The sequence below is a fragment of the Ambystoma mexicanum genome, chromosome 7p (assembly GCF_040938575.1).
Source record: "Ambystoma mexicanum isolate Mex_15411 chromosome 7p, UKY_AmexF1_1, whole genome shotgun sequence".
Taxonomy (NCBI): Eukaryota; Metazoa; Chordata; class Amphibia; order Caudata; family Ambystomatidae; genus Ambystoma; species Ambystoma mexicanum.
Window position 1 is genome coordinate 864,968,856 of NC_090939.1, and position 27,336 is coordinate 864,996,191.

Here is a 27,336-nt window from a genome sequence, read left to right on the forward strand (position 1 = left end):
TAAATGTCTGCATCGAAATGTGATGCATAGCTTTTAGAAACTGTGAAGGCTAAATGCAGACAGCACCAAAACGCTGTCTGCAAAGTTACTAGTCTAAAATGTGCATGGTACCAATTGAATGTTTTGCCAATTTAAGTGACCACCTAATGAATTTGGAATTCATTATTACTGTGAACTAACACAGGAGGCTTGTTAAAAGTGAGGTTTTAGTGCCCTCTGCCACTGTCCCTCTCAAAGAGATTAGAAGAAAATGGTCATTAAAAGTGTTGCTTGGATAGGTGCCGTGCTTGAGTGTGGGGTAAATGGCTCTGCCCATCTACACAATCACTGCCACCCCCCCTTTAGAACGCAGGTCCCACTGGATCCCCCAAGCTCCGGAGCCCACATCCGATAGGAGCCACCCCCCTCAGTGTACAGACATGTCCATGGTTGGAGTAGTCTGCCATCTTCTCCTGCCTTTCCGTGAGACGGGAGGTGTCGAATAGGAGAGGCATGACTTAACTTATACTGAACAGTGCAGGGGATTGCTGATGAGGGGCAGAAGGGGCACTCCCCAACCCAGATATAGATTCTGGTTGCGTTGATGTGCTTCAAATAAGCCGATGCACCCACTTACAAGGATACATTTGTGCATATTTGGTTTGAGTACATGTCACAGGACAGTGTATCACTTTCTCCCTTACTAAGTGTTTGTGAGCTTTTTACAGAGTGAGATACAGCGAGGGTTGCATCCTCATTGTAGTAAAGTGCTACAGTTTGGTAACTAAATATCTATGCCTGGGTTCACAAATTAAACCATGGTCTGTTTCAAGCGATGACCGTGTATTTTATTTGTACTTTTATATTTTGGCTTATAGCACAAACTTAGCTAGGGAGCAACGGAGGGATGTGTAATGTTAGTTGAGGATTACTTAAAAAAATGTATGCAGCACCAGAAGGGAACCGTTCTGGTTGTGGTTCTGGGAGCTCCTTGCCCACAGTTGTGATTTTCTCCGAGGAAGGGGAGCAAGGCTCTTCGTAATCTATGAAGAGCAAGTTCTTCAACTTCAAGAGTGATTGGGCAGTCAATTGAGATCAGGATAGTGTTGCAGTAGGTTGGTGCAAAAAGATTTGTGTGCCAATTTTGTTTTGAGCTTGTGATTCTTCGAATACTAGAGATGCAAGTGCCACCTGAACCAATTAGGTTTCTGGTGCGTTAGGCAGGCATCAGGGTGGTGGATGCCTTACATTTGATGCAGGCTATCTCGAGTATCCATGCTAGAATAGGCAACCCGTGCAATCGTCTTAAAATGGGGAAGATGCATCCACATTTTTTTGACCCATTGATCAGGTGTGCAACAGCATGTTGAAGAGATAGTTTTGGATATTGATAGATCTGTTTGCGGAAGGGGGCATAATATGTGAAGATTTAATATGACTGACCAAAAAGTGTAGCGACTGGGAAGCAGGCGGGAACGTTGGGGAGCGCTCCAAGATGGAAATTCCTTGATTTATAGAGCGACTAACTTGGAGGCTGGGCTGCATGATGTTTGGAGAGAAATCAATCCAAGGTTAAGAGATTTCACTCACTATGCTACGGCACATGACACCAATTCTAAGATTGATTATATTTTCACTGAGTGAACAAGTGTCGGGAGCTGCAATATACTGTAACCGTGGTCTGACCAGGAGATGACATGTACTACACTGGAAGGTTGGTCTGCGGGAAGATACCAGAGGCAGATTGACCAACTCCTCATTAACAAAGCAACGGTGGATGGCATAGCGAAAGACATGAAGAATTATTTTCAGGAAAATGACTGGGAAGAAGTGCCCTTAAGTAATATATGGGAAATGGTTCAAGGGCACCCTATCGAGGATTAAACCACAACAAATGTAAACTGACCAGCTAAAAGGAATTGGGAAAGAAGAAGGTAATGTTTATGAGGACAGAAACATTGAATACTGAGCTTAAGGCTTTTTTGCTAGAGTCTAAATTAAGATACTTAAAACAGAATTACAATGAAAGGCTAGATAAAGCGGATGGATTGTTGACAAGTAGACTATGAGCTCAATGAATGAAGAGGACTATCCACTGTATTAAAGATGCATCTTGGACTGTTAAATGGGAAAGAATGGGATCATGATTTAAGGAATTTTACAGCAATCTATGTACGTTATGTTTTGTGGTCTTTTTCCCGTGCTCTGTTGCCACTTGCGTAGTCTCGTGGCACTCTGGCGGATCTGCAATGGAAGGAGGGTTGGATGGGATTTGTTAGTGCGATTGAGAGGGAGAAGAGCAAGAGAGCTTTGAGGTGCTGATGGCAGCTTCACTTTGGAGAAAAATGGTCACTGAGCGTTGGTGCATTTGTGTTTGGTGGCCATCATGTGGTGTTCAAGAATGATTGTGCATGGGCGCTTTGGGGATACTTGTGTTTGGTTTCATGTTGGGTGTTGTGAAGTGTGTGAGGTTTGAGGTGTGGTAGAGGTAGGGATGGGTTTAGTCCAGAGTTTGGCGGTGAGTATGCAGAATATTGAGTTCTTAGTATTGTTAGTTAAGTGCAACACATTTCCTACCCCCAAAATACAGCTAAGTGCACCACAAAGATGACTCCCAATAAATCTATCAGGCTACCTAGGGGGTGAAGCACATTGCAAGAAGTTATAATATGATGGTGGTAATGTAGAAGTAGCAGGGTTTTTAATTGAGCAATGAAGGGTCCCTCGAGATACAACGAAGGGCAAACAAGGGCACACCTTTCCAAAGCAATTGTCAGATATCAATACATTTGACCCATGCGGTGCAGGTTTTTAATCAACATTTTTTTTAATGTATTTTCAACAATAAATTTATAAACAAATAGATATACAAAAGGATGTATATTGTTCCAGTTTTTAATGTTGTATCAAATTATAGATAGTGTGACAACTTATACTTAATCAACATGAATTTCTCAAAATGTACATCAAAATGTACATCACATTAAGAGTCACATTACATTCTCATATGCATCATAATACACATTTTGTGTGTTTAGTTTATCCAGACATCTTGATAGGAGTTAGTTGTGGATGTTTAGATTGTACTGAGAACACTCAGAGTTGCATCTCCTATACTTTGACTACGCGTTTCGGGCTTTCTTTGCCCATTTTCAGGTAAAGATATCAGGATTTGATACTCTTTTTCTAAAAATAAACAAATAATTCCAGGAACAAATATTACACCACAAATAAAAATGATTTGGGGTTGCTTAAGACATATGGGTCATAATCTAGCATTACAAAGTTAGTAATGTAGCAACATAATCAATGCTTAGACTCCACAGTTCATTCTGTTTGTAGAACTAAGTAGTAAGGCAAGACGCGCAGACTAGAATGCTTTTAAACAAAAATGAAAGGGTCAAGAACCCTGTTGAGACTGCCTTGCTGTACTACCCTGCACAGTGACGCAACACGGCTCAGCAATTATAAGTCCACCACAGCCCTAAAAGAAAGAAAAAAAAAAGGAGACTTTGCTTGTCCACACTCCCCCGGGTACTGCTGAGGATGCACTGCTTCGCTGTGCTGTAGGCTTAAAATACATTCCTAGCTCTTAAAAAGCATTGCGGTGAGTGGTATTTTGTGGAAACACTAACCAGTACAAAAAAGTTGTTCCAATTATAAAGGTTCATAGTTAGGCTAGAATTAAAATGTTATGTCCCAAAGGTATTCAGTAAGTCGCCACCAATCATCATAAAAGTTCACAGGGGGTTCAAAAGTTTCAATAATAATAAACCCCACAACTTTGCTGATGTCAACTTGTTTCTATCCGACCTACAATACCGGAGGGAAGATGGGAAAAGTCCTTCATTCAGCTCCTTCGAGACTCTGCATTTGATTAAAGCACCTATGCTCCACTGCCTGACAAATGCTAATGGAGCAGAAACCCTAGCATTAAAATGAGCTCCCATTCTGGTCAAACAGCTCAGTGAGTGAGCACAGTCTTATGACATTGGTTTGTGACCATTAGGTCACATACATAACTACCTTTCTAGGTCAATAACCTCCAAAACATGACGATGGGTAACAGTTATTCAGAGTGTTACAAAACGGTTACAAAACTGAAAACCTGTGGCAGCGAGTGCAATATTATTGCTATGGTATGGCTCTCCCATTTCAGTCTACAGCAAATATCTCTCTAAAAGCTCGAAACGTATTCAAGAGAAACCTTTACATTTCATTTGGCTCATTAAGGTTGGCCAACACTGCTCAAAAACTTTTAGAATGGATTTTTTACATTTCTAGCCTAATCAGTCATCCACACTAAAACAGTGGGATGTATCCTTGCTGACCTTACATCACATACAGTAAGATAGTAGAACATGCAATTTGTCCAAGGATTAGTCAGTGTTAGAGGTGTATGGCAAAGCAAAAAGCTGGATCCTTGTCCAAGTTGCTGCACCACACTTCCACCTCCTTTTTGCTTTCTGAATGAGCAAAATGAACTATCGATGCATGGATTTTTGTGGTAGAGACCATCAGCTTTTGCTTTCAGCCTGTTTCTTTGCAGCAAAAAGGAATAGATTATACATTTGTATAAATTCAGAAAATAACCAACTATTTAAGAGAAGTAAAAATAGGAGTTCTATGAATTACTGAGTCTGTCGCCTTCATGTATATTTTATCACAAACAAACACGGACCAAAATTTGAACATCCTGGAAAATAATGCACTTCGCTTCATTACATCAAATCATATCAGGGCCAATTGAACCCAAACATGTTAAAGTTCCATTTAAAAGCACATAGGCTCAAGAAGTTTTATCCTGAAGCATGAAATGTTTGCAGGACATCTGGCACCATTATCACCAAGAAAATGTTACTTAACTGCAGTTCTCGTTGTCATTGTTCATATGCTGTTGACTGTGGTATACTTTTATTACAGTTTGACTTTTGCATAACAAACGAACCCTGCATTTACTTTAATGAGCTCTGCATTTAGTTTGAGGACAAAAAGAAGGCAGCCCTTAAGCGCCACTCTTGGCAGCCAATTTCAAATTCTGTTGATCCACAAAACATACTTGATGGAGAGGGTAGCATGTGAATCGATGAAAGATGTCGACACTAGAAAATTGTAGTTACATATAAGTAACTTTCTTTTGCACCATTGGGTCTTTCTTTTGAAGTTTAAAATGATGATGATGCATAGATTACAAAGCAGTTAACAATGAAGAGCACAGTAAAAGAGGAGGGAGAAGAAAAACTCATCTGTCCCACATCTGCTCTGTGGCTTTCTTTTTGATGCAGTAGGTGTAAGACACCTTTCATGTAGACAACATGCAACATGTGAGAAACACAGTCAACAAGGCCATAACTCCAGTAGAATCCCCTACTCTTCCTTGTAGGAGCCTCCAGGATTTAAGTGGCACTGTGCAATGCAGGCAAAGGCCCCAGTAATGGTTTCCATTCCCTGGTCCCTTGGGGCTGAAAAAGTAATTGAGGGCACCGACTCATTCCCTTAGTAAGGCTAATACTTTGAAGCCATTTTGATGTCCAAAGAGTGAAGGGATCTCTCGACTAGTTGGAGGGCACATCAAAGAATGTTATGCGTACAATGGGCTGATTGAGATGAAATGCCATCAGAACCTTTGACAATAACCGGATATTAGTATGAAGACTCACCTTGTCTTTGTGAAATTTGTGGAATGGTTTGTTGCCTGATAAAGTGTAGTGTTTGCCAACTCTCCGTACTAAGGTGATAACCACCAGGTAAGTTGTGTTCCAATAAACACATGTGATTTTGGCCGTATGGATTTTCTCAAGAAAGATAATCCAACAAGAGGACGGTTTTGAGTTTTCATGCTAGAGCCACCTGCTAGACAGGACATTATCCCCTGAAGTCTTCTCATTAATTCTCATTTGGGTATAAACAAATGCAGCAACTGGTTGGTGCATGAAACAGGGGATTGCCACTAAGTGCACTTTGAGGGAGTAATGTGCCAGACAGTTCCTTACCAAGCATAGAATGTAGGGCACAATCCAATAAGGAAGGCAGATAAATGGAAAGAGACTCTGCCTGAGATAACATGTGCAAAATAGTTTCCATTTCATGCAACATTTGTTTGTTGACTCTACTTTTGATGAATATCTCTGGATTCCTGCTGCAGGACTAGATCCCGAAAATGCAGAATACTAAAACCACATTCCCAGGTTGTGGGATGATGGTTTATGATGCAGGATTGGACGCTGCTGCCTGGTTGGCAGTTTGGGTGAAGAACTAAACTATTGGTACAGTTGAAGTAGGCTAGAGAATCACTACTGTCTGGCCCGAGAGTGGGGGGAATCACCAGTCAGCATGGCTGGTGACTAATCTTTTGCAACACTCTAAGAAATAACAATAGAGAGAGGAGAGCATAAACCAACGGGGGAAGCTTGTCCAAGATGGTCTCAGTAAGGATCTGATGGTGAATTCCTGGCCCTTTAAATTTTCAGGAGTAGCAAAGAGATCGACTGAGGGTTCACTCCATTTCTGGAGTAATTTTGGACCTGTTTCGATTCCCATGATATTTGATATGCACGTTAGAAAGTTGCTTTTCCATGATTTCTCATTCATCATATTTCTCTAATGCAACGGATAGTCGACATGGTGTGTCAGCGGGTTGGGCTGAAAGTAATAGCCACATGTCTGTAGAACTATCCAGTAATATAACCTTTCTGTAACACAAGCATAGTGACAAGATCGTGACAATTCATACTCCTGCTTGGTTTGTGAACTTTAGAGCAGTGTACGCACCTACCCTAAAAGCAACAACGTGTTGAGTGAGAGGTTAGCTCGCCGACAGCTGTGGCACAGAGGTGTAGTATGACAGAAGTTGGATGGTAGTAGCAGCGAAATAACCAAGGCAGCAGCAAGAATTAATTGTGGGGTTCATGCTGCTTCTTGAGGCAAAGCTTGAACAATCCAGAAAAACCCACATGCTGCTAATGTGAAGATCCTGGATGAACTGGAAGATGGTTTTGCACTATTTTCTTGAGTCTCACCTTTTGGTGGGGTATCTAACACCCTTTAGTGTAAATAAAGAGCTCAGACAGAAGTCTGAAAAGATGACAAAGTGATTATGGTGCACTTGTATTCAGAAGTGGCAAAAGTCGTTCTCCACTAAATAAGAAGTCAGCGAGGGCACAGAGTTGCTTTATGGCATTCCCCGACTTAAGCAAAGAAACAATGGTGAAACGCAAAATTACGTGAAGATGGCTGCAACGCGTTATAAAAGAACAATTATGCAAATTTGGGGAGGAAGGCTAGCTCAGGGCCAACATGTTTGTCTTGGAAGCAAGACAATGCAGCGCAACACAGGTTCGAATCCCGATCCCACGCTTAGAAACCACTCGCTGGTATTAAGCGCGTTAGAAAAGAACAATTATTATATTATAATTATTATCCATTTTCCACTATCTTACCTGAATGTAGTGATCAAGAAAAGAGATTTCCTTTTCAAGGCTATGAATTCCGCACTGGAGTTCTTAGAGAGGTCCTGTACCTTCTCTTGGGCACTGAATGTGGGAGAACATTCTGGTGTGCCTTAATGGGATCAGTGGCATTAAGTGACAGAATGTAGTGGCCATCTGAATAGCAAAATGAGTGGGATGGCAGCTAGGTTAAATGTGTGGTTTGAACTTTAAAGAGTCCTTTGGCTCTTAGAATCACACTGTGGCCTGGGTCCCCGTTCACACTCCCCTCTACCTTTACGTTTCATTTTTTTCATCCTCTGACTTTATCACTCTACCCCGCCACTCATTCAATCTGGTAGTCTAGTCGTGATGTTTCATTTTAATTGCTTGTTTGAACCTGTAGCTGTTCCAATATTCTTTATTTCCACTTTTAATTTGAAGATGGGACTTGTAATATTCTTAATATTCAAGAGATGTGTTGCAAATATTTTTGGTGCTTTATTATTTCATTTTGGTTGGTGCTTGCACAATGCTTCAACAGAATTATACATTTTCAAAAACACCTGTCTAGCAAGAAAAGGAAACAAGACGCTTAATTTACTGAAGAACAAGTTCCATTCTTAATTCCATCTCATGTCCTTCTTTGATGTCACTCTCACACATCAATGTCTGTCTGATTTCACCAACGATGAACTTCAGAGGCCTTTCCATTTCTATTAAAAACTGATCTAGCTTGTATATTGAATGAAGACTGCATATATTCCTGACTGGGTGTTTTAGACTGATTCAGACCCTTTATTTTATGAGCCTCTTAGTTCTAATATTTTTAAAGCAACCAGACTCGAGGAGATGTGGGCTGCTAATCATACCAGGGACATCATTGACTATTTAGCAAACAAACATTATCACAGCAAGTCCCTGTTAGTTTCCTTTGTATTTAATTAAAAAAATGTCTGATGTGAATCCCTTTAACCTAAATCCGTTAGTTGGAGCTCTCTTGATATTCAGTATAGAGGATAGTCTTCGGTCAATTATTTTCGTAAGCACTTCCATCAATTTAGCATGCTGTTTCTTAAAAATGTTACTGAATGTTAATGATTTATTTGTTAAGACTCCTGAGGAAAGGCATACATAAAGACAACAAAAAAAGTGATTTACTATGTTTGGCATCAGCATAATCTATACACACACATCACTGTTTTACGGTTTTCTGAATATTTTCCATTTGGCAATTGATTAAAAAAACCTGAATTGAAAAACGTCAATTAAACAATCATAGGTTTTTATTAGAATGTATTCTCGCATGGAGTGATTTTCTGAAGATGGTCGGAACGGTTGAACAAGTAGTGTACCTAGAGCTCAACTTATTCACATGTCTAACACAGGTGCTTAAGCAGTTTCCAAAGGTAGTAAGGCACCCGATTTTGTTGATCAGGAAAACTAATCCTTTTGGCTACAAGCAGATGAAAGTCAGAGTGTTTTGCTAGAATTCTAGGCAGGGACCTGCAGGTAAAAAATGTCTCCCTTAAGCACAAAACACAGCAAGCTTTCTCATGTGATGAAGGGCAGCTGCTCACTGCACTGATACCAGATCAAGGAGAGCTTTGTCTCGTGACTATTAGGAAAAGATACTGATCTACGAACAGAGGATACAAGAAGTAAAAAAAGATACAAGTTGATAAAAAAAGATGTCGGAAACACAGAGTGGAATGGAAGTGGCAGTGTCAAGAAGCTGAGGGCTGTGACAGCCACTTACGTGTCCAGAGAGCCAGAGGCCACAGCGATGCCAGGGGCCATCAGTCTGAGAAAGACACCAAGTCTGTTGAGGGGTCTTGGGAGACTAACCAAGCAAGCGTTAGTGGAGAATATGATCATGGGCTTGCGAACCAGCTTGGTGTGGAGTTAAGTGCAGATAATGGGGAGGATGGGAGAGGAACCGTTCCCAACAGAGACCTGAAACAGAGGAATTGAGTAGGAGAGAAACCCTGAACTACAGCACCAGGCAATGACAGTCAGAAAGGCACGTGTGGATGTTCAAAGCAAACAATAACTGCACTGAACAGGAGTGATGCATGATGCTGTCGGGTATAGGGGCCTCGGATAGATGCACATACCAGTAAACATCCCTGTGGCGAGGAGCAGAAAAAACTGCTTCTGGGCAGAAGCAGATTGAAGGGCAGATGGGCGCAGTCGGTGGAGTGAACTTCCACAATTATCACAGGGGCTTTGTAAGTTGTAAGCTGGAGGGAGCACTCTGGTTCCCCGGGCTCCGGAAATAACACAACACTTGACATATCCCTGCTTCCTTGCAAGCATAGAAAAAAAAAAAACAGTCTGACATTTGCTGCCCAAAGACTGAATCTAGACAGTCACAGGCAACCACTGTCAGGTTTTCACTATCCAGTGGGCATTAAGGCGCCACTCGAAGCCACAACTAAAAAAGATAATTCAGTCTTGTGCTTACTATGGCTCCTCAACATATAACAAAGGGTTTTCTGGCCTGCAGAAGATTAAGTCATCAGCACCTTTCAAACAGCCTGTGCTGAATGGGCGATTTGTTTGTCTGAACAACGATTAGCAGTGTTACAGTGAAATGTATTTATAGGATTTAATATATCGCTTAAGAAAATAAATATTAAGTTAGAAATCAGTGTATTAAAGACCTATGTATTTCAATGAGACTACCCGAAGGTAAGTATTTAATAAATGTTGCTTTTCAATTAAAACACACTTCACACATGTCACTGTGCAATAATGGTTATTTGTTCTGGTTTCAATACCTTTCTCTAACAAATGGCAAATATGGAACATTTTAATTGATGGGTTCATTTGTTATTGAGTGAAAAAGACAGAATTCAATATATGTTAAAAGAAAATCGAATATACAGTTAGAACTAATGATTTCAGAAGGTCCTGATCATCTATTGTCATGATAATCATAAAAGGTTGCCAAAGTAACAATTTTCGAAGGTGATCTGAAAATGTAATTACTGTTGAGTAGCAACTTAATATGTTATGCGTTATCTTACCAGAAATGTTATACAAAAACTCAAACAAATGAGGCTTCTCAACTGTTTCTATGTCAGTTCTATAATTCTTAACCTATATGCCTAATGAAGCTTCACCTGGTGTATTAAAATAATGCTATCAAGCACACTTCTTGAATTGCAATACTTTTGTAAATTCATTCTTTACAGTGATTTTCTGATTAACACTGGAGTTTTGTATTCAATTAATCAATAAGGGGTAATCTAGTGTAAATACAATTTAACCACCCTGCTCCCCATAGGGCTGCAAAAGGGTTGACCACATTTTTAGGCAAGACACAAAGAACAGAAACATTAAACACTGCATTCTTTCAAATTGTATAATTCCCACCATATTTTCAGTTACAAAAGTGGTCTCTATTTAAAATAAAAATGTAATGCATTGCACCCTTCAATGGTTATCAAAATATATATTACAATATAATTCCAAACCTGGCTGTAGCGCTTAGATTTTACAAGGTAAAACTTGCTACAATTTTAACGTGGGCTAATCAATTTCTTGCTTTTCAGTATTACCACTGATGGTCCGATATATTTGCCAAATGGTCAGTAGAGGATTGGGTTGTAAGTAAATTCTCAACAACAGAGGGGGGAGTTGGAGAGAATGTATTATGTGTGGACTCCCCACCCCCTTGATTCCAGCGTCTCAGCTGACATATCCTAGAATGCCGAACATGGTAGAGCCGAATGGAATTGTACTGTGTAATATACAAGCAAACACTAGAATGATAATACACAAAGTATTTGGGCCAGAAGCCAGATAGAACATCTCCTTTCTTAAGAAAACTAAGCTAACAGCAAAAGGGAAATTAAAAAAGGAGGGAAGGTGAGGAGACACATGGCAAGCAAAGGTAAAGAGGTTAAACAGTATGTACAGCTCTCAGACTGCAGCAGGAAATAGGATTGCTTCCTTCTGTACTGCTATTCTCACCAATCTGCTCATCATGTTCGACAGCAAATGCCTGGGACAATACCTCACTTGCTTTAATCACCATACTTTGCTCCAGGTCATAATAACCTCAAGAGTGACAGTGCCCAGTTCCACCTATTTGAACATTTTACATTTCATGTCCTTGGGCAGACCTTTGGCAATATACCTGGGAAAGTGTACTCTTACGGTAGCCCCAGAGGATATTTAAATTTCCCTTGTAACCCACTGCCTTGGCCCATCATAACAACTTCCCATCTCTGGTAGCAATACATTTGGCTCGTACTCATGGAGGATTCAATTTGCAATCAGGTTTTCTTTCAATCATAAGGGTAACCGGTTCCAGGTCTGTCACTACATGTGGAGTAACAACAGTAACAACCGCACTTACTAACAAGCTTAACAATACATTTTACAAAGTCAGGACAGAAATTGTGTGCATGCCAAAAGCCATTGGCAAGTGATAATGTAGTCTTGTCTACTAAGAAATAGCATTCTGTCCTTTCTGTGGAGACGTGGAAATTAGACCATCCTGCATCCATGGAGGTTTCCTGCTGCATATCCGTCTATTTGTGAAGGACTTGGTTGAATCTTGGAAGATACTTCCCAAATGGCATTCTAGTCCTCATTCAAGACCTTGGAAATCCATTTGGCACCTTCGTCACACTTACTTTCTGCCATCCAGTCTTGGTGTGTGGATGGGGAGGAGTACGCATTCACACCCAACCAGTCTCCGGATGTTATCCTGGGCCACTGGCACCCTCAAATCCAGTCAGACCCTCCTTAGCTAAAGGCAGCTTTTCCCCCTAGTAGGTCAGTAGCATTCCATTTGGACACCGGCTCTTCTAATCTTCCCCGGTTGCCATGGATTGCTTGCTCATGGAGGAAAATTAGGGTCCCCAGCTTCTGCAATGATCCTTTTTTCAAAGTGTCTCAGGGCGTCCACAGTGCGTCACCTCTGTTAAAAGGAAACTGCCAATAACAGCACTGGTGTTCGAGTTATTATGCATGCCTGCACCTTGCTTCCAGGATCTCAACCGAAAGATCCTGGAAAGCTGACCTTTAAATGTCAGTATAGAAGCAAGTAACAGTATGGTAATACAGAAATAAACCATGACAAAGGCCCACAGATAACAGATTTATATGCGAGTGACCACTGGAGGAGTTGATTGGGGAGCATGCAAAGATAATCATAGGGAATGCTTGTTATCCATTTAGTCCCAAACAGACACTGTTGCTTATTCAAATACAACAAATAACACATTGACATCAAGTAGCATTTCCAAATCAAACACAGGAACATCAGAATCCAAGTGGAGCAGACCCAAAGCCACACCAACATACAAAAAGAAACACAGATGACATATTAAAGCAGATGTTTTTTATTTTATTAAATTGATTATTTTATAAAGTTGTCATTTTCCAGAAACTAACCGTTTTGCAAAAAACCTACTGGCAGTTAAATTTCAATAGAAATAGTGTACAGTTTTCAATTTGATTTTACAAAACATATACAAAGTTAAAAAGATACAAGCTAAAAAAAAAAGGCCAATTAAAATCTACAATCGTTCGTTCAATAAACATTACTAAAAACACAGTAAAAGCATCAACATATTTGTAAGATCCAGTGCTATATAATGTATCTCATTAAAAGAAACTGAAATTAGTTATTGCACAGAAATTCTCATTTGATTCCTTGGGCTCGTGATTCCTAAACTTTAATGGGATTGCTAGAAAAGAACAAGTTACTCTCTTACCTGGTAACGTTCTTTCGATGGGATGGTCCGACGACGTATTCCATATCTATGACAGTAATCACCACAGCTGTGCTGCTTCGGAAAATCTTCGGCGTCTGCGTCCTGCGGCGATGACATCGATACGCCGCCCTCGAGGACCTCCTCCGACGGCCGACGTCACTGGATGTTATAAGTAGGACACACGACGGCCGTAGCCTCAATTGTAGTTTTTTCCCAGAACTTGTGCCACAAGTCTTCTGCCAGTCTAACACACAAAGCCTTGCGTAAACGTAAGCTGCAATCGCATAAGAAATTCTATAGCGGGGAAGGTAGGGAGGGAGCGATATGGAATACGTCGTCGGACCATCCCATCGAAAGAACGTTAGCCGGTAAGAGAGTAAGTTATTCTTCGAGGGGATTGGGTCCTCCGATGTATTCCATATCTATGACAGACTCCCAAAGCAGTACCAATGCAAGGAGGTGGGAAAAGAATTTAGAAAACAGAAATTTTGCATGCCCAATCAAATTGCGGAGTAAAGGACCGCCTTGCCAAAGGCCAGATCCTGCCCCCGGATGGAATCGAGGAAATAGTGACGTACAAAGCCCAGGTGGCTGCATCACAGATGTTGCGAATAGGAACACCCCTCTGCAGGGCAGTAGAGGCAACCATACCCCTGGTAGAATGGGCCCATAAGCCGACCGGCGGGTCCTTACCCGCCGAGCAGTAACACTCAGAGATAGCCAAAATAATCCAGCGAGACAAAGTCTGTTTCGTCACAGCCTGTCCCAAACGCTTTCCAGCGTAACCAATAAAGAGCTGATCTTCCACTCTGACCCAGGATATGCGTGAAATATAAAAGCTTAACGTTCTCCTGGTATGGAGCCTCTCCTCTTCCTTACCAGGATGTGGAGGAGGATAAAATGCTGGAAGAACAACCTTCTGGCCTAAATGAAATTCGGACACCACCTTCGGAAGAAAAGAAGGACAAACTCTAAGGAAAACCCTGTCCTTATGAAACACAGTGAGGGGTGGCTTAACTGAAAATGCCTGTAACTGACTCACTCTGCGAGCGGAAGTGACCGCAACTAAAAATATAGTTTTCGGAGTTAACAGTCTCAAAGGGCATGAATGCAAAGGCTCAAACTGTCATTACCTGTGCCATGGGCGCATACATTGGCGATCAAAATGGACTAATTGTTATTCATTTATCTACAGAAAACTCTTGGATCAACCTCTATTCACTTTTTGGACCTTATCTCCCATTTGCGAGACTTTGGTGCTTTTTTATTTTTCCCAACTAACTACAAGTACCACAATGCACTTTGCCATAACTATCTATTTCTGGCCATTCCTATTCGTCATCATCGGAACTACAATCCCCAGAAACCCTAGGGATCAGCTCTGCTTCCACCAGCTCAGGAACAGAGAGGGAGGAGGCAGATTGTATTCAGGTGTGCTGACCCAGGTGCGGCCAATTAGCCTGCCTCTTTGTTGGGCAAGGCGGTATAAAAGCTGCTGCCTGCAGGGGCTCAGTCTCTTGCATTAAGAGTCCTTCCAGCACCTTTTTGCTTCGAGCTACGAATTTTTGTATGCTGTTCCTGCTTACTCCTGCTTTTGATCCAGTGCCCTGCCTACCTCTCTGCATTGCAGCCGATCACGCGCCGCTGCCTTCTACCTACAGCCTTAGTCCACTGAGCTTCCTGCCTTGCAGCCTGCTACACCCTGCTGCCTACTATCCTAGCCTTTTGGGCTCCCTGCCTTGCAGTCTGTATCACTCCGCTGCTTACAGCCCTTGTCATCTGGAACCCCTGTCTTGCAGCTTGCTACACTCCTCTGCCTTCAGCCCTTGTCTTTTGGGATCTTTGCCTACATCCCTTGTCCTTTGGGCTCCTTGCCTTGCAGCCTGCTTCACTCCGCTGCCTACAGCCCTTATCCTCTGGGCTCCCTTCTTTACAGCCCTGCTCCTTTGGGCTTGCTCCTTGCTGTCCTGCTCCTCTGAGCTCTCTACCTTGCACGCTACAGTCCTCTGCAATCCACAACAGTTTACCTGCATTTATTACTTTCAGTTATTGCAGCCCCCCTGTTTCCTGACTGCTGTTCCCTTGCTTTCAACCCTCAGTTCTTTATCCCTGTCCAATTCAGTTATACTGCTTTCCTTTCATTTCCTTCTGCTGGTTTGCTCATCGACTTCCTTTTTCCTGGATTTGTCTGTAATTGTCCTCTCTTGTATTATTGTAGACCCCTTTGTACAGAGTTTGTCTGTTGGTTTCCGGCAGGCAACCTCTGCCCCTTCCCTTGTCTCGTTTGTGTTACAGACACCCACAGCTGTTGTTCCCAGCCATGAGCAAACAGCGTGGGCCTTTGTTATAGAAATCTGTGCAGAAGGCTGGTGTTTTTCCTAAGGTCCGTGGAACACTCTTTCCCACTTCTGCATACACCCCAAGAGGGAATCCAGTTTGTTTGTACCGTTATTCCCCTGCTACACTTGCCTACTCTTTGTTATCTTTTACTTTCTGCTGTGTGTGTATTTGTCTGTCCACCTTACTTCAGCACAACCACCCAAACCCTACCTGGGTGCCCTGTGCCACTCTTAACAGAGTGCCATCTGTGACACAAACGGAGCACCCATTCTCTTGAGTCTATCCATTTTCCCAGCGCCTGATTTATTTTCTCTCGTCTCACTCTAATAGGTGGCACATGGTGGGTACATAATTCTATATCTTAAGTCTTGAGTTTGTTTTCTGAGGTGGGGCACTGCCGCATATTTATGCAGTAATGCTCTTCTCATGCAGTTTTCTGTTCCATACCTCCTGATGAAGACGTTGTACAATAGACACACCACGTCGAAACAGGTTGAGTTTTGTCTACAAGGGATGTGATCCATACCACATGTTCATCTTTAGATCTGCCCTTGCAATAAATTGTTTAAATAACTTTTTTCTATTGTATGTTCTTCTGCTCCTATAAAAACCAAAAAATTTCTAAAATTATTAGATGGGTTGTGAGGATGGTGCTCGCCCCCCAGTATGAATTAACTTTGCCGTTTTTAGCCAATGTTGTCTGGATGATTGTCAAGTTGAATGTTTTATCGTTTGAATGCTGCACTATGAATGGTTTGGATGTTGGACTAATTTTTAGCCATGTTTTATATGTACCTCCATTGTTGTGATATGAAATAACATGTTCTCTAAAGTACTGTGTCATTAACTGATTATTTTTCTAATTTTTGCATCATGATTACATAAATTTGATACTATTTGTAAGCAACACAGTTTTGTTCTCTGGACAATTTTTCCGGACTGTTGTAGTACAATAACACTCTGGTCCAGAGTATAGAGTTTCCCTGCTCTCTTCTGTTTTTGTATCCGTCAGGATCAGGACATTCTTTCCTCACACAGCCGGCAGAAAAGCCTTCAGGGCTAGCCTGAAGGCCCTCAGCTCCAACAGATTGATATGGAGTCTGGACTCCGACGGAGACCAACGACCGCTGACTGTCAACTCGTTGGCAAGAGCTCCCCATCCTGTGAGGGATGCGTCTGTCACGATAGTCACCTCCGGCCAGGGCAGCCAAAATGGAGCCCCCCTCATCAGATTGCCTTCGTCGGCCCACCACAGAAGGTCGTGGGCGACCGAAGACGGCACCTGAACAGGGTCCGACATCCTGCCGGAGGTCTGAGACCACTGGAGATTGAGTGCCCATTGCAAAGATCTCATCCGCAACCTGGCCTCTGGCACCAGAAGAATGCAGGATGCCATGAGGCCGAGCAGTCTCAAGAACTCGAACGCTGGGAGAGTCTGGGCAAGTTGAAACTTGTGCACCATCTGCAGAATGTGATGAGCCCTCACCTGGGGAGGAAAACACTGCCCCAAGGACGTGTCGATCACTGCTCCGATGTACTGGAGCCTCTGGGTTGGTGTCAAATGGGACTTCTTTAAGTTGAGGGAGAAGCCCAGCTTGTGGAGGGAGTGGCAGGTGACTGACAGATGATCCAGGACTTGCTCGGAAGAGCGCGCCCTGATCAACCAATCGTCCAGGTAGGGGTAGACGTGAATCCCCCCTTTCCTGAGGTGCGCTGCCACCACTACCATGAGCTTGGTGAAGACCCTCGGGACGGAGGTCAATCCGAACGGCAGGACCCGAAACTGAAAGTGCGAGTCGCCAACCGCAAACCTCAGGTACTTCTTGTGCGTCGGATGGATCGCCACATGAAAATAATCGTCCTTGAGGTCGAGAGACACCAACCAGTCCTGAAGTTGAAGGGCCTGGAGGACTTGAGAAAGAGTAACCATCTTGAACTTGTCCTTCCTGAGGAGTTTGTTCAAACCGTGCAAGTCCATGATGGGTCTCAATCCCCCGTCTTTCTGGGAAATCAAAAAGTGAGGGGAATACCATCCCTTGTTCCTCTCCGCTACAGGCACCAGTTCTTTGGCGCCTTTCTCCAGCAGGGATTGAATTTCCTGCGCAAGGAGCAGATCCGGACTCTTCAAAGAGAGATACCCCGGTGGATTGTCTTGAGGGTTCTGCCGGAAAGGAAGACAGTAGCCGTGGGTTAAAATCTCCAGAATCCACACATCTGAAGTAATGGTGCGCCACTCCGCAAGATGCTGCGCCAGCCTTCCACCAACCGGCGAACCATGGGACATGGCCTCATGACTGAGCTGAAGCGGCTGCGGCGTTGCCTGAGGGCAAAGAGGCAACAGCCCGAGCGGCCTTGGCACCTCGAGTACCTTGTTTTCGACCTCTGGCACTCCTACGGTGGCCCCTTTGACTGGCAGCTCCTCTCGCTTTACCAAAGGATGAGTAATAACGAAAGGATCCTCCCCTTCATTGCTGTCCCCTAGGACGAAAAGGCGGAGGTTGGCGAACTGCAGCGCCCAACGACTTCGCTGCAGCTTTTGAGGTCTGCAACCTCTCAAGGCTCTCGTCAGCCTTGCTGCCAAAAAGATGTTCCCCGTCAAAGGGCATGTTGAGGAGCCGGGCGTGCACATCAGGAGCAAACCCCGGCTTCCGCAACCATGCAAACCTGAGTATCACGGTGCTCGCCACCATGGACCGGCTGACGCAATCTGCCATGTCCAAACCCGACAGAACGGCCTCACACATAGCATCCTTGCCATCCTGAACCATGGCAAGGAAACCATCCCGTTCATTCCCTTCGGGAATATGTTCAGCTGCCAAGGAAACACATTTCCACAGAGTGTGCGTGAAACGAGACAAGGCACAAATGGAGCTGGCCGCCTGAAGTGCCATACCCCCTGCAGAAAACACTTTCTTCGCCCAGCCATCAAAACGCTTGTTGACCCTATCAGGAGGGATGGTAGGGTTAAATGCCTGCTTTGCCAGGGCCGTAGCCCCCTGCGCCACCAACCTCTCCGGAGTAGGGTGCTTGGACAAGTAGCAGGGGTCACTACTGGCTGGGCGGTATTTTCGCAGTAAAGACTTGCTCACTGCCGGGAGACTCTCCGGAGCAGTCCAAGCCGCCCCCACCCTCCTCTGTAGAGCCATATGAAACGGCAGTACCGGGTCAGTTGTTGGACCAATGTCGAGGATATCCGTAAGGTCATCCTAACAAACTCCCCTGGAGGAGCAGACCATCCTAAGTACTCGGTTACCCGTGACATAAGGCGCCGGTACGAAGAATCAGCATGAGTGCCAGGTTCAGGCCTACAAAACTCCACCTCCGGAGGGGTGTCCAGCCCACTAGCATCATGCAGGGACTGCCTAAGGTCCTCAAACTGGCTATGGCCTGAGAGAATCTCGTCAGGCACAGTGTCAGACACCATGCCATCATCAGAGCCCTCATCCACCTCTGAAATGAACTCCAGATGGCGGTAAGAAGGCACAGAACTGGAACCAAAGCCATGCTTGACCTTGGCCAGAGCCTTTCTAGGTGGTTTCGCCGAGCCACGGGTTACTCCCGTCAACACATCCCCGAAAGGCGTCTAGAGAATCGGCATCAACGACAGACGCAGCGCCGAATGTGTCGCCACAGACCTCGAAGTTGGAGCCCCGAGCGTGTCCCTCGACATCCTGGGCACCAAAGGCGTCAACGACTTCCTCGGAGGCGGAGCCTCGAGAGAGTCCGTCGACGACCTCGGCGCCACAGGTGTCGATGTCTTCCTTGAAGACTTCACAGGTTCACACGGTCTCAAGCGCGTCGGGCATGCCGAGAACGATTCCCCTTGTCCGAGCGGGACCTTTCCCACGAATCGTGACGACCACCGAGCCCGAAGGCGTGCGAGCGGCGTCTCTCGGCTGATCACGACCGACCCCACTCGGAGGCGCGGACGGACCAGTGCCCTGCGATTCGAGAATCTCCAAAATTTTCTTCCCGAAGGAAGCCCATTCCTTCAGTGTCGCATGCTTGGTGGGGTAAGCGACCCGCCGACGGGCGGAATCCTCGGATGAGGACGGGGAAGGCGACCGATGATGGCGCTTCCGGGAGTGCCTCAAAGAGGCAGAGGAGTGGCGAGACCGACTCCGGGACCGAGACCCACTGGACTTCCGATGACGACGCAGAGAGTTGCCCCTCGAGTCGTCCATCGAAAGCCCCGCAGACCTCGACTTCCGGGGCTTGCACACCTTACCTACCGATAACTTCTTCTTGCGCTCCCGCAAGGCTTTTGACGTGAGCGACTGGCAGTCGACACAGTCATCCGTGTCATGGGCCTCCCCGAGGCACCAGAGGCAGGAGTTGTGCGAGTCCGTCACCGACATGTTGGACCCACAGTCCCCGCACTTCTTAAAGCCCAGACGCGGTGTGGAAGACGAGGTAGACATCTTCACGAAGAAATATTTAACAAACAGGTTCGAAGAACCGAGAAAACTACAGAAACTTCAAAGTGTCGAGACGCGCCGAGATTCCCGAAGCGAACACGTTCGCGGAAAAAACGGAACTGAAGCTACGGGTGTCATGCGTTCTAATTATAACATCCAGTGACGTCGGCCGTCGGAGGAGGTCCTCGAGGGCGGCGTATCGACGTCATCGACGCAGGACGCCGAAGATTTTCCAAAGCAGCACAGCGGTGGTGATTACTACGGAGGACCCAATCCCCTCGAAATATATTTTAATGTTATCCCATGAAGGCTGCTCTTTGAATGACTGGACATAGCAATGCATGACATTGTAACAAAGACATATATTAAGAATATTGGGCATAAGGAAATGTTTGCTGTTCCCCTTCAAGAGATAACGCAGCCGAGCCGTTTCCTTGGGTAGGCTGCGTTATCTGCTAATGTGCACTGAAGCTGGTTGGGTTCACAGACATATTTCTGGGGGGTTTCAAAAGCTTGCCAGTTTAGAGTATTTCTGTGGGGATGGAGACCATAACACAAAGTGATCTTTATGGGTGAACATTTCAGGCCATGGCAATTTGCTATGCACAAGTTTCAGTGGCAGGTTTTGGTGGCATTATCTAGCCTCTTAATTAAGGGGCTTTAAGGGGGGAGACTGAAAATATCCTGGAAACCTTGCTGCACTGACCTGGTAGGGGCTCATGTGTTGACTGGTGCCAGAGTGTATTAACAGGAAGTTTGCCAATGTTTTTACCAGCAGTATGTGGCAGTGACTTAGATGTGGCCCCGGTCCAAGAACCCAGTCCCAATTCTAGCTTTATCTGCTTTAGCTGAATTTCAAAGAAGGTAGTCTACAAACAACTAGGGCTCTTGCAAATGGCAGGTAGTTATACTACATGGAGTCATATTGCTTTAGGTATTTGTTGTGTACAACTCTTGTGTCCAAGCCATTTTCTATTAACAGGATAATGTATTTGTAGGGCTTACTCAAATGAAAAGGAGATGATATTGCAGGATCCCATTGCATTTACTGGATATGTCATCTTTCAGTGCTGTGGGTACTGGCTGACTCGATGAGTTTTTGTTACAACATGATGTTACTGACAAAGGCACTGTCCGATAGTAAAAGAAGGTTCTGTTTATGTTTAGTGTACAATGACAAGATAGAACCGTCACCTATCAGCCTGTGCAGGGTGTCTACGTCAAAGATATGACACTGATCTAATAGTGGAACATCAGATAAAGTTAGGCTGTGTATTCTTTTGTTGTTGAATTAAACAATGTGAACAACCAGCAGATTACAATTCTGAGGGTACGCCTGTGCAGAACATCTGCCAAAGTTTGGTACTCTTTCTTTTAGGGTGTATTCAGGAATGTAATCAAAATGCTATGCCAAGTGATGGGTATGTGCTATTAAGTTGGTTTGGATGTATTCATCCATTTTTTCTATTGTGGCCAAATATTGTTTCGTTTTTGCATTGTTGATTCACAACTTGCTTGTAGTCCTTGATGAATACTTCAATAGCATCCTTCTGGTTCTATTATCAGAATGTGGTTGGTTTCAAGAAGGCCAAGTGGTTAGTCTGCCTCAGCATCCAGCAAGGGGGTGATTTTGTAAGGGGAAAGAGGCAACAGGGAACTAAAGCTTGTGGTGTTCTGTCACATCACGTATAATGTGGATACAGTTGGCTGAATCGTAACCTTGCCACACCACTTAATGGGTAGAAAGTCATTAAAAGAGCTTCCCTAGCTGTTCCATTCTCCCACTCTCCTTCCATCCCCCAACCCTAATCCCCCTCTCTTTGTTCTACTCCCTAACCCTCCTACCCCCTAAGAAATGCTGCAAAAATGCAGATAAATGCTGTGCAGGAAAATGTGTGGGGAAAGGAGGATACCTTGACTAGAGTGGTCATTAGTCATTGACATCTAATGCTACAGTTCTTGGAACCCAAAATTATGCCTTGCACAATTTTTTTTGGCCAGTGTGAACTTTGATGCACCTCCTCTCCCGCATAGATGCGGTCAATATTTGTATGTTGTAATGAGACTAAGTCTACAGGAATCAAAGCCTTCCATGTGTGCAAGTCCCAGGTATAGTAAGGTTCTCCTAAGGTAAAGTGGGGCTCATATGTTTTCCGGTAACCTTGTGGTAAATTAGCCAGGATACCGGCAAACTGAAATACTGATACCAGCATTCAGTCCTGCAGTGTTACTGGCACGTTAAATCTGTACCGGCTAACTCGTAATGAGGCCCAGTGTACTGGAGGCCCGTTGTACTGCTGTACCTACTGTATTTGCTAAGTCTTTCATCACTATGGCTTGCAAAGTACACCATTTTATGTTTATTCATTAATACTATTTAACCAGGGGATCTTCAGGATACAAAGTTGTGTGGAGTATATCCTTGCACCAGATTTTCTTGATTAGTACAGCTATTGTGGAAGGTTTATGGTTGTATAGCAGCAGACTACTTTCATCAGCGGTGGTTGGCTAGTCCCGTTCCTTGACTGGAGAATGGTTTGCATTATGTGACTGCCCCTATACTAAAGGCAGCATGATTATCAGGCTATTAGTGACACCACTCAAAAAATAACGTGTTGCCGAATCAACTGAACAGCGGTCATAAAAGGTGCACATAGGAGATGGGGTGGTCCTCTACAGTGCCACTGATATAGTTTGTGTCAGTTAACTATGTTTCTTGCAAGGTCACTGTGTTTGTCGAATAAGTTTCTCCAATACTCATTCTTGGCATTTGCAGAAGCGTGGGGAGTAGTGTGAGACAGGCAGGTTATCAAGAGACACAGACTACAAACCTCTATTTACTATAATTCTGGGGTTGGTGTAATACCTAACTGGCCCTAACTCTACAGGGATGGTTCCCATCAACTGATGTTTCTAAGAGCCAAACATGTCTCAAAGTCCAAAATTAAAATCTGTCTGTGTCTAAACCTATGCTTGCTCTCATTCTTTGATAATTGTCGTGGGAAGTGTCTTTAACAAACAATAGTGATTCAAAAAGAAATATATACCAAGGCTGGTTTCAGGTGGTCTTCTCACCAGGTGACTTGGTCAGTATCATCAAAATTCAGCACTATCAAAAAGTGGTTGTTCGTTAACTCTTCTCCACAAACTTCTTGCACTCTGTTCAAACAACTCTGAATGTCTTTAGTTCATGGGGCTTCCCTTCCGCAAGCTTCAATCCATCCATGTTTCAGACAAAACAACAATATAACAGTTTCTCTCAGGTCTCTCAGGGTTCCCTTCCCGGAAGCTTATGCCTCCTTGTTTCACCAAATAAATATTTACCTTTGTTAGGCCTCTTAGGGTTCCCTTTCCCCAAGCTTAGGACCCTGTAGTTCCAAACACAAGTTCAGTTTAACTACATAGTTCCTGCTACGCCTCTTGGGGTTCCCTTCGCCAAGTTTAGGCCCCTTCAGTTTCAAACACAAAATTCAACTGGTCAGGCTGTGCCTTTGACTTTACAGTTCCTTTCACACACAAACTTCTCATGGAGTAAAATCAGACACTCGAAAACGCTAGGTTCTTTGCTCCATCCTTGGCTCCTCTCTGTATTTCCTGTACTTGCTTTTTCTTCTATCCTTTCATCGTAAGGTGCTTCCTGCACCCCCTTTTTTATCTTCCAATTTGCTGTGCACACTTGGTCCTTCTTTGGCTTTCCCTTCTGTCAGCTTGTCAGGCCCCCGGCACCTTCCATTGAGTTACCTTCTCTCCATTGTGCCTCTGGCACATTTACCTCTACTTTTGTGCACCCTTGCACCTGTTCTTTTTCCTTATTGTGCCTCTTTTACACTTATTTCACTTTTCGGTGCTCACTTGCACCTTTCCTTTACTTTCCGGTCACTCGCACCCGTCTTCTTCACTTTAAAGCCCTTTGCTTTCGTTCCGCTCTCTGGGCACCTTTCTCTCACTTTCCATTCACTTTCTGCTTTCTCTCTTGCTTTCCACTTCGGGCCGCTTTGCGAAATCTGTCTTTCTCCCTTCCCGCTCCAGCGAGATGCACGCTTCCGGGTTTTGCCAACTTACTGACTTGAAACTCACCAGGTAGCATTGCGGATCAAGACCACCTGCCCCGACCGGCACACGTCCGAAGGGAACAAGCACTTTTCCACACACCGCCAGCAGGACACAGTCTCCCTCACTCCGGCTCTGTGGAGACATCTCCCTAGCCATGCTGCCTCCCCTCACAAACACCGGGCGAGCGTCTCAGCATTCCTCCGGATCCTCCAGGGTTCTATCGCTGCAGCTCCCTGCTCCATGGTTTCTCGGCTCCGATCAGGATTCACAGATCGCTCTCTTGATTGTGCAAAACACAACTTTTATACTTAAAACGAGAGTCAAGTGGAGTCAGGTGTGAGTAGTCAGTGTTAAATGCCTGACCCTGCTTGACTATTAATAGGACAGCCTAAAGGTAGCAGGTGACAGTATTCCTTCAGTTTCTCTAGGTGTCTCTTGCAGGTAATCCTCACTATTGCCTGTTCCCATTCCCAGTATTAGTCGGGAATGGGAAGTTGAATTGGGATTGATGGTTAATTCTATTTACTAGAATCCCATTAGGAGATTGACAGCAGAGATAGGAATATTCTCTAGCCTTGTTTTTATTTAATAATAAGATAGCTTCCCCTTGTGGCAGAGTATTCCAGCTCTCTGATGTTTTATTATACAGGCATGGGTCTTGATAGTATTCCCTGTGGTCTATATGGGTAACAGATGAATGAATATTAATATCACAGCCCTGTCTCCATTGTGCATGATCTTTCTTCTCACCCAATCTCATGCGCTTTAACTCTTTTCCTGCTCTTACTTGGACCATGAATAATGGTTTTTGAATTTGGAGCAATGAGACCTGGATAAGAGAGTCAGCATACCCAATAAAGTCTTCCATGACTTCTTAGTCCTCGTTTATTCTCCCGCGGGTATACCACGTCTCGCCTGGGGTACCCCTATGTATACAATCCCAGACTCCCCTACCCAAGTGATCCTCCCTCGCTTGTCCAGCCCCGGGGTTGGGACTCAAAAGCGATCGCCCTCCCCTGGCCACCTGAATAGAGGGTTCTCAGGATTTACACAGGAGAATACCCCTAGGTTTCTCACAGTAGGTGGTGATATCCAAGGAGGGTGAGCTGGAAGAGAAAACTATCCGGCTGTCATTGCCTTTGCTCTGTAATGTGTTGGTTCCGATAAGTTAGAAAACTGTTACCCTGCTGCCCAAGTGCAAAGTCAGTGCCATGATCACAGTCTAAAGGTACTGCATTTATGTGCACCCTCTGCTCTGCTGGTTAAAATGGTTGAAATGGACCAAAGACCGTGAGCTGTTAGGCTTTGACAATGGGCTCCCCAACTGTACTCTGAAGAGTCTTATGACTATTTTGTGAGGGGGAGGTTGAAAGGGAGATCCTGTTAGCAGGTTCTCTGGGGATTTCAACCAGCACAGAGTCCTGAACTTGGCCTGGAATTTGGATCTTTATTTCCTGGGGATCGAAGAGCTGATTCCACTCGAGAGCTAGATGTCAATTGGTCGATCTCATATGGAGCCTTGCAAAGGGAACTAGGTTTATACAAGAGGCCATAAGGCCCAAGAGTATTTGAAATCACCACACTGAGTGACTGGTGAGTGGAGAACCGAACTATGGTTTGTTGAATGACTTCCACTCTTTCCAAGCATGGAAATACTTTGTGCAGAGTAGTGTCTATCAAGAATTGGATCCTTTGCGAGGGACTGAATTGGGGTTGTGTCACATTTATGGAGAACCCCAGGTTGACAGAGTACGGCAAGTAATTTGCAACTTCTGAAGCAATACCTCCGCAGACTAGGCTTTGAGAAGCCAGTCGTCTAGGTAGGAATATAGATGGATTGCCTGCAACCGCAAGTAGGCTGCCACTGACCCCAGAACCTTTGTGAAAACCCTCAGGACAGAATTAAGCCAGAAGGGTACACATGTGAACTGGTAATGAGAACTTCCTATCGTGAATATCAGAAACTGACAGTGGTGTTTGTAGATGGGGATGTGAAAATAAGCATCCTGTAGGTCTACAGGTGCCATCCAATCGTTTGGATGTAGAGAAGCCAGAACCTGAGGAATGGTTATATTGAAAGTCAACAGAGACAGAAATTGGTTGAGGTCTGAAATCTACAGAATTGGATGGATCCCGTCTGATTTCTTTGGGATCAGGAAGTAGCGTGAGTAAAATCCCTGACCTACTTCCTCTAGGGGAACAAATTCTATTGCTCCTAGAAAGAGTTTTTTAAATCTCTTCCAGGAACCCAGGGGATGGTTTCTGGAGCTTTGGAGGAGAGGAAAGTGAAATAGGCAGAGGAGCAAGGCAGTAACCATGTTGAACAATATTTAGAACCCACTCTTCTTGAGTAACGGTTTTCCAAAAAGGGAGGATCGTTGGAAAGACTTCCTTACCGGGGATGCATGCTCCTGGATGATGGTTGGAGCGGAAGGTAAGTAAATGCCCAGGGGAAGTCAAATAGACTTCTTTTGCTCTTGAGCAGAATTAGAGTCAGAGGGAGGGGCCGATTTATTCTTAGGTCCGTGCCGTCTCTTTTTGGAAGAGTAGTATGTGAAGAACCACTGTTGCCTTGTGTACGTGGTTTGAATGCCGTGACGTTTTGGTGATATGGTTGTTTCACCGAGATGGAGCTAAGAGTTTTAGCTGCTCTGACACTGGCCTTACATTTTTGTAGGACCTCATCGGTAGATGGGTCAAACAACGTTTTGCCATCGAAAGGAAGGTCAATCGCCTTCTCCTGAATATCCTGGTGAATGGAAGAGGCAGAGAGATGTGTGTCTCCGCATGCAGAGTGCACTAGTAACTGCCCTAGCAGTTGTGTCAGGTCATTAATGACTTGAAGCTGTTGCATGGCAGCTACTCTGCCTTCAGATATCCAGAATACTTGTCTGCAGCTTCCTGAGGCAGCATGTCGGAGAAGCGCTCCATGTTCTCCCAGTTAAGGATATTAAATCCGGGGGGCGCTGTTGCCCACGGGAGAAGATGGCCGCTCCCGTGTGAGCTCCGGAGAGAACCAGGGCCGCTCTGCAAATATCACCGCTAAACGGATCCGGTTTTACAAATCCGATGCAGGAAATGTGTGGCAACGACGGGTCAGCACGACCGTGAAATCTGAGCGTCAGTGGTGGCTGGACTTCGAAAATACAGCGGCACGAAGATTACGCCGGCCTCTGGGTCGAGCCGGCGCTGAGAGGGGGGAGGAGCCCGGCGTGCGACAGGCACAATCCGCGCTCTGATCCCGACATTCGGGCCCGCTCTGGGCGCTCCGTTCCGCGCCGGGCGCTTGCTAGATCTCCCTCCTCGCGGTCCATCGCTGCCACCCACCACCGGAGGCTGCTGAACGGGGGAACTCCGCCCATCCGAACTACGACAACGGGGCTG

The 27,336-nt window shown here is 44.6% G+C and overlaps 1 protein-coding gene across 2 annotated transcripts in view; it reads right to left on the reverse strand.

Moving 5' to 3' along the window:
* The window catches only part of MOSPD2 (motile sperm domain containing 2), an 879,929-nt gene that overhangs the window by 331,628 nt on the left and 520,965 nt on the right, over positions 1-27,336 (reverse strand). The gene's annotated exons all lie outside the window — the stretch shown is intronic.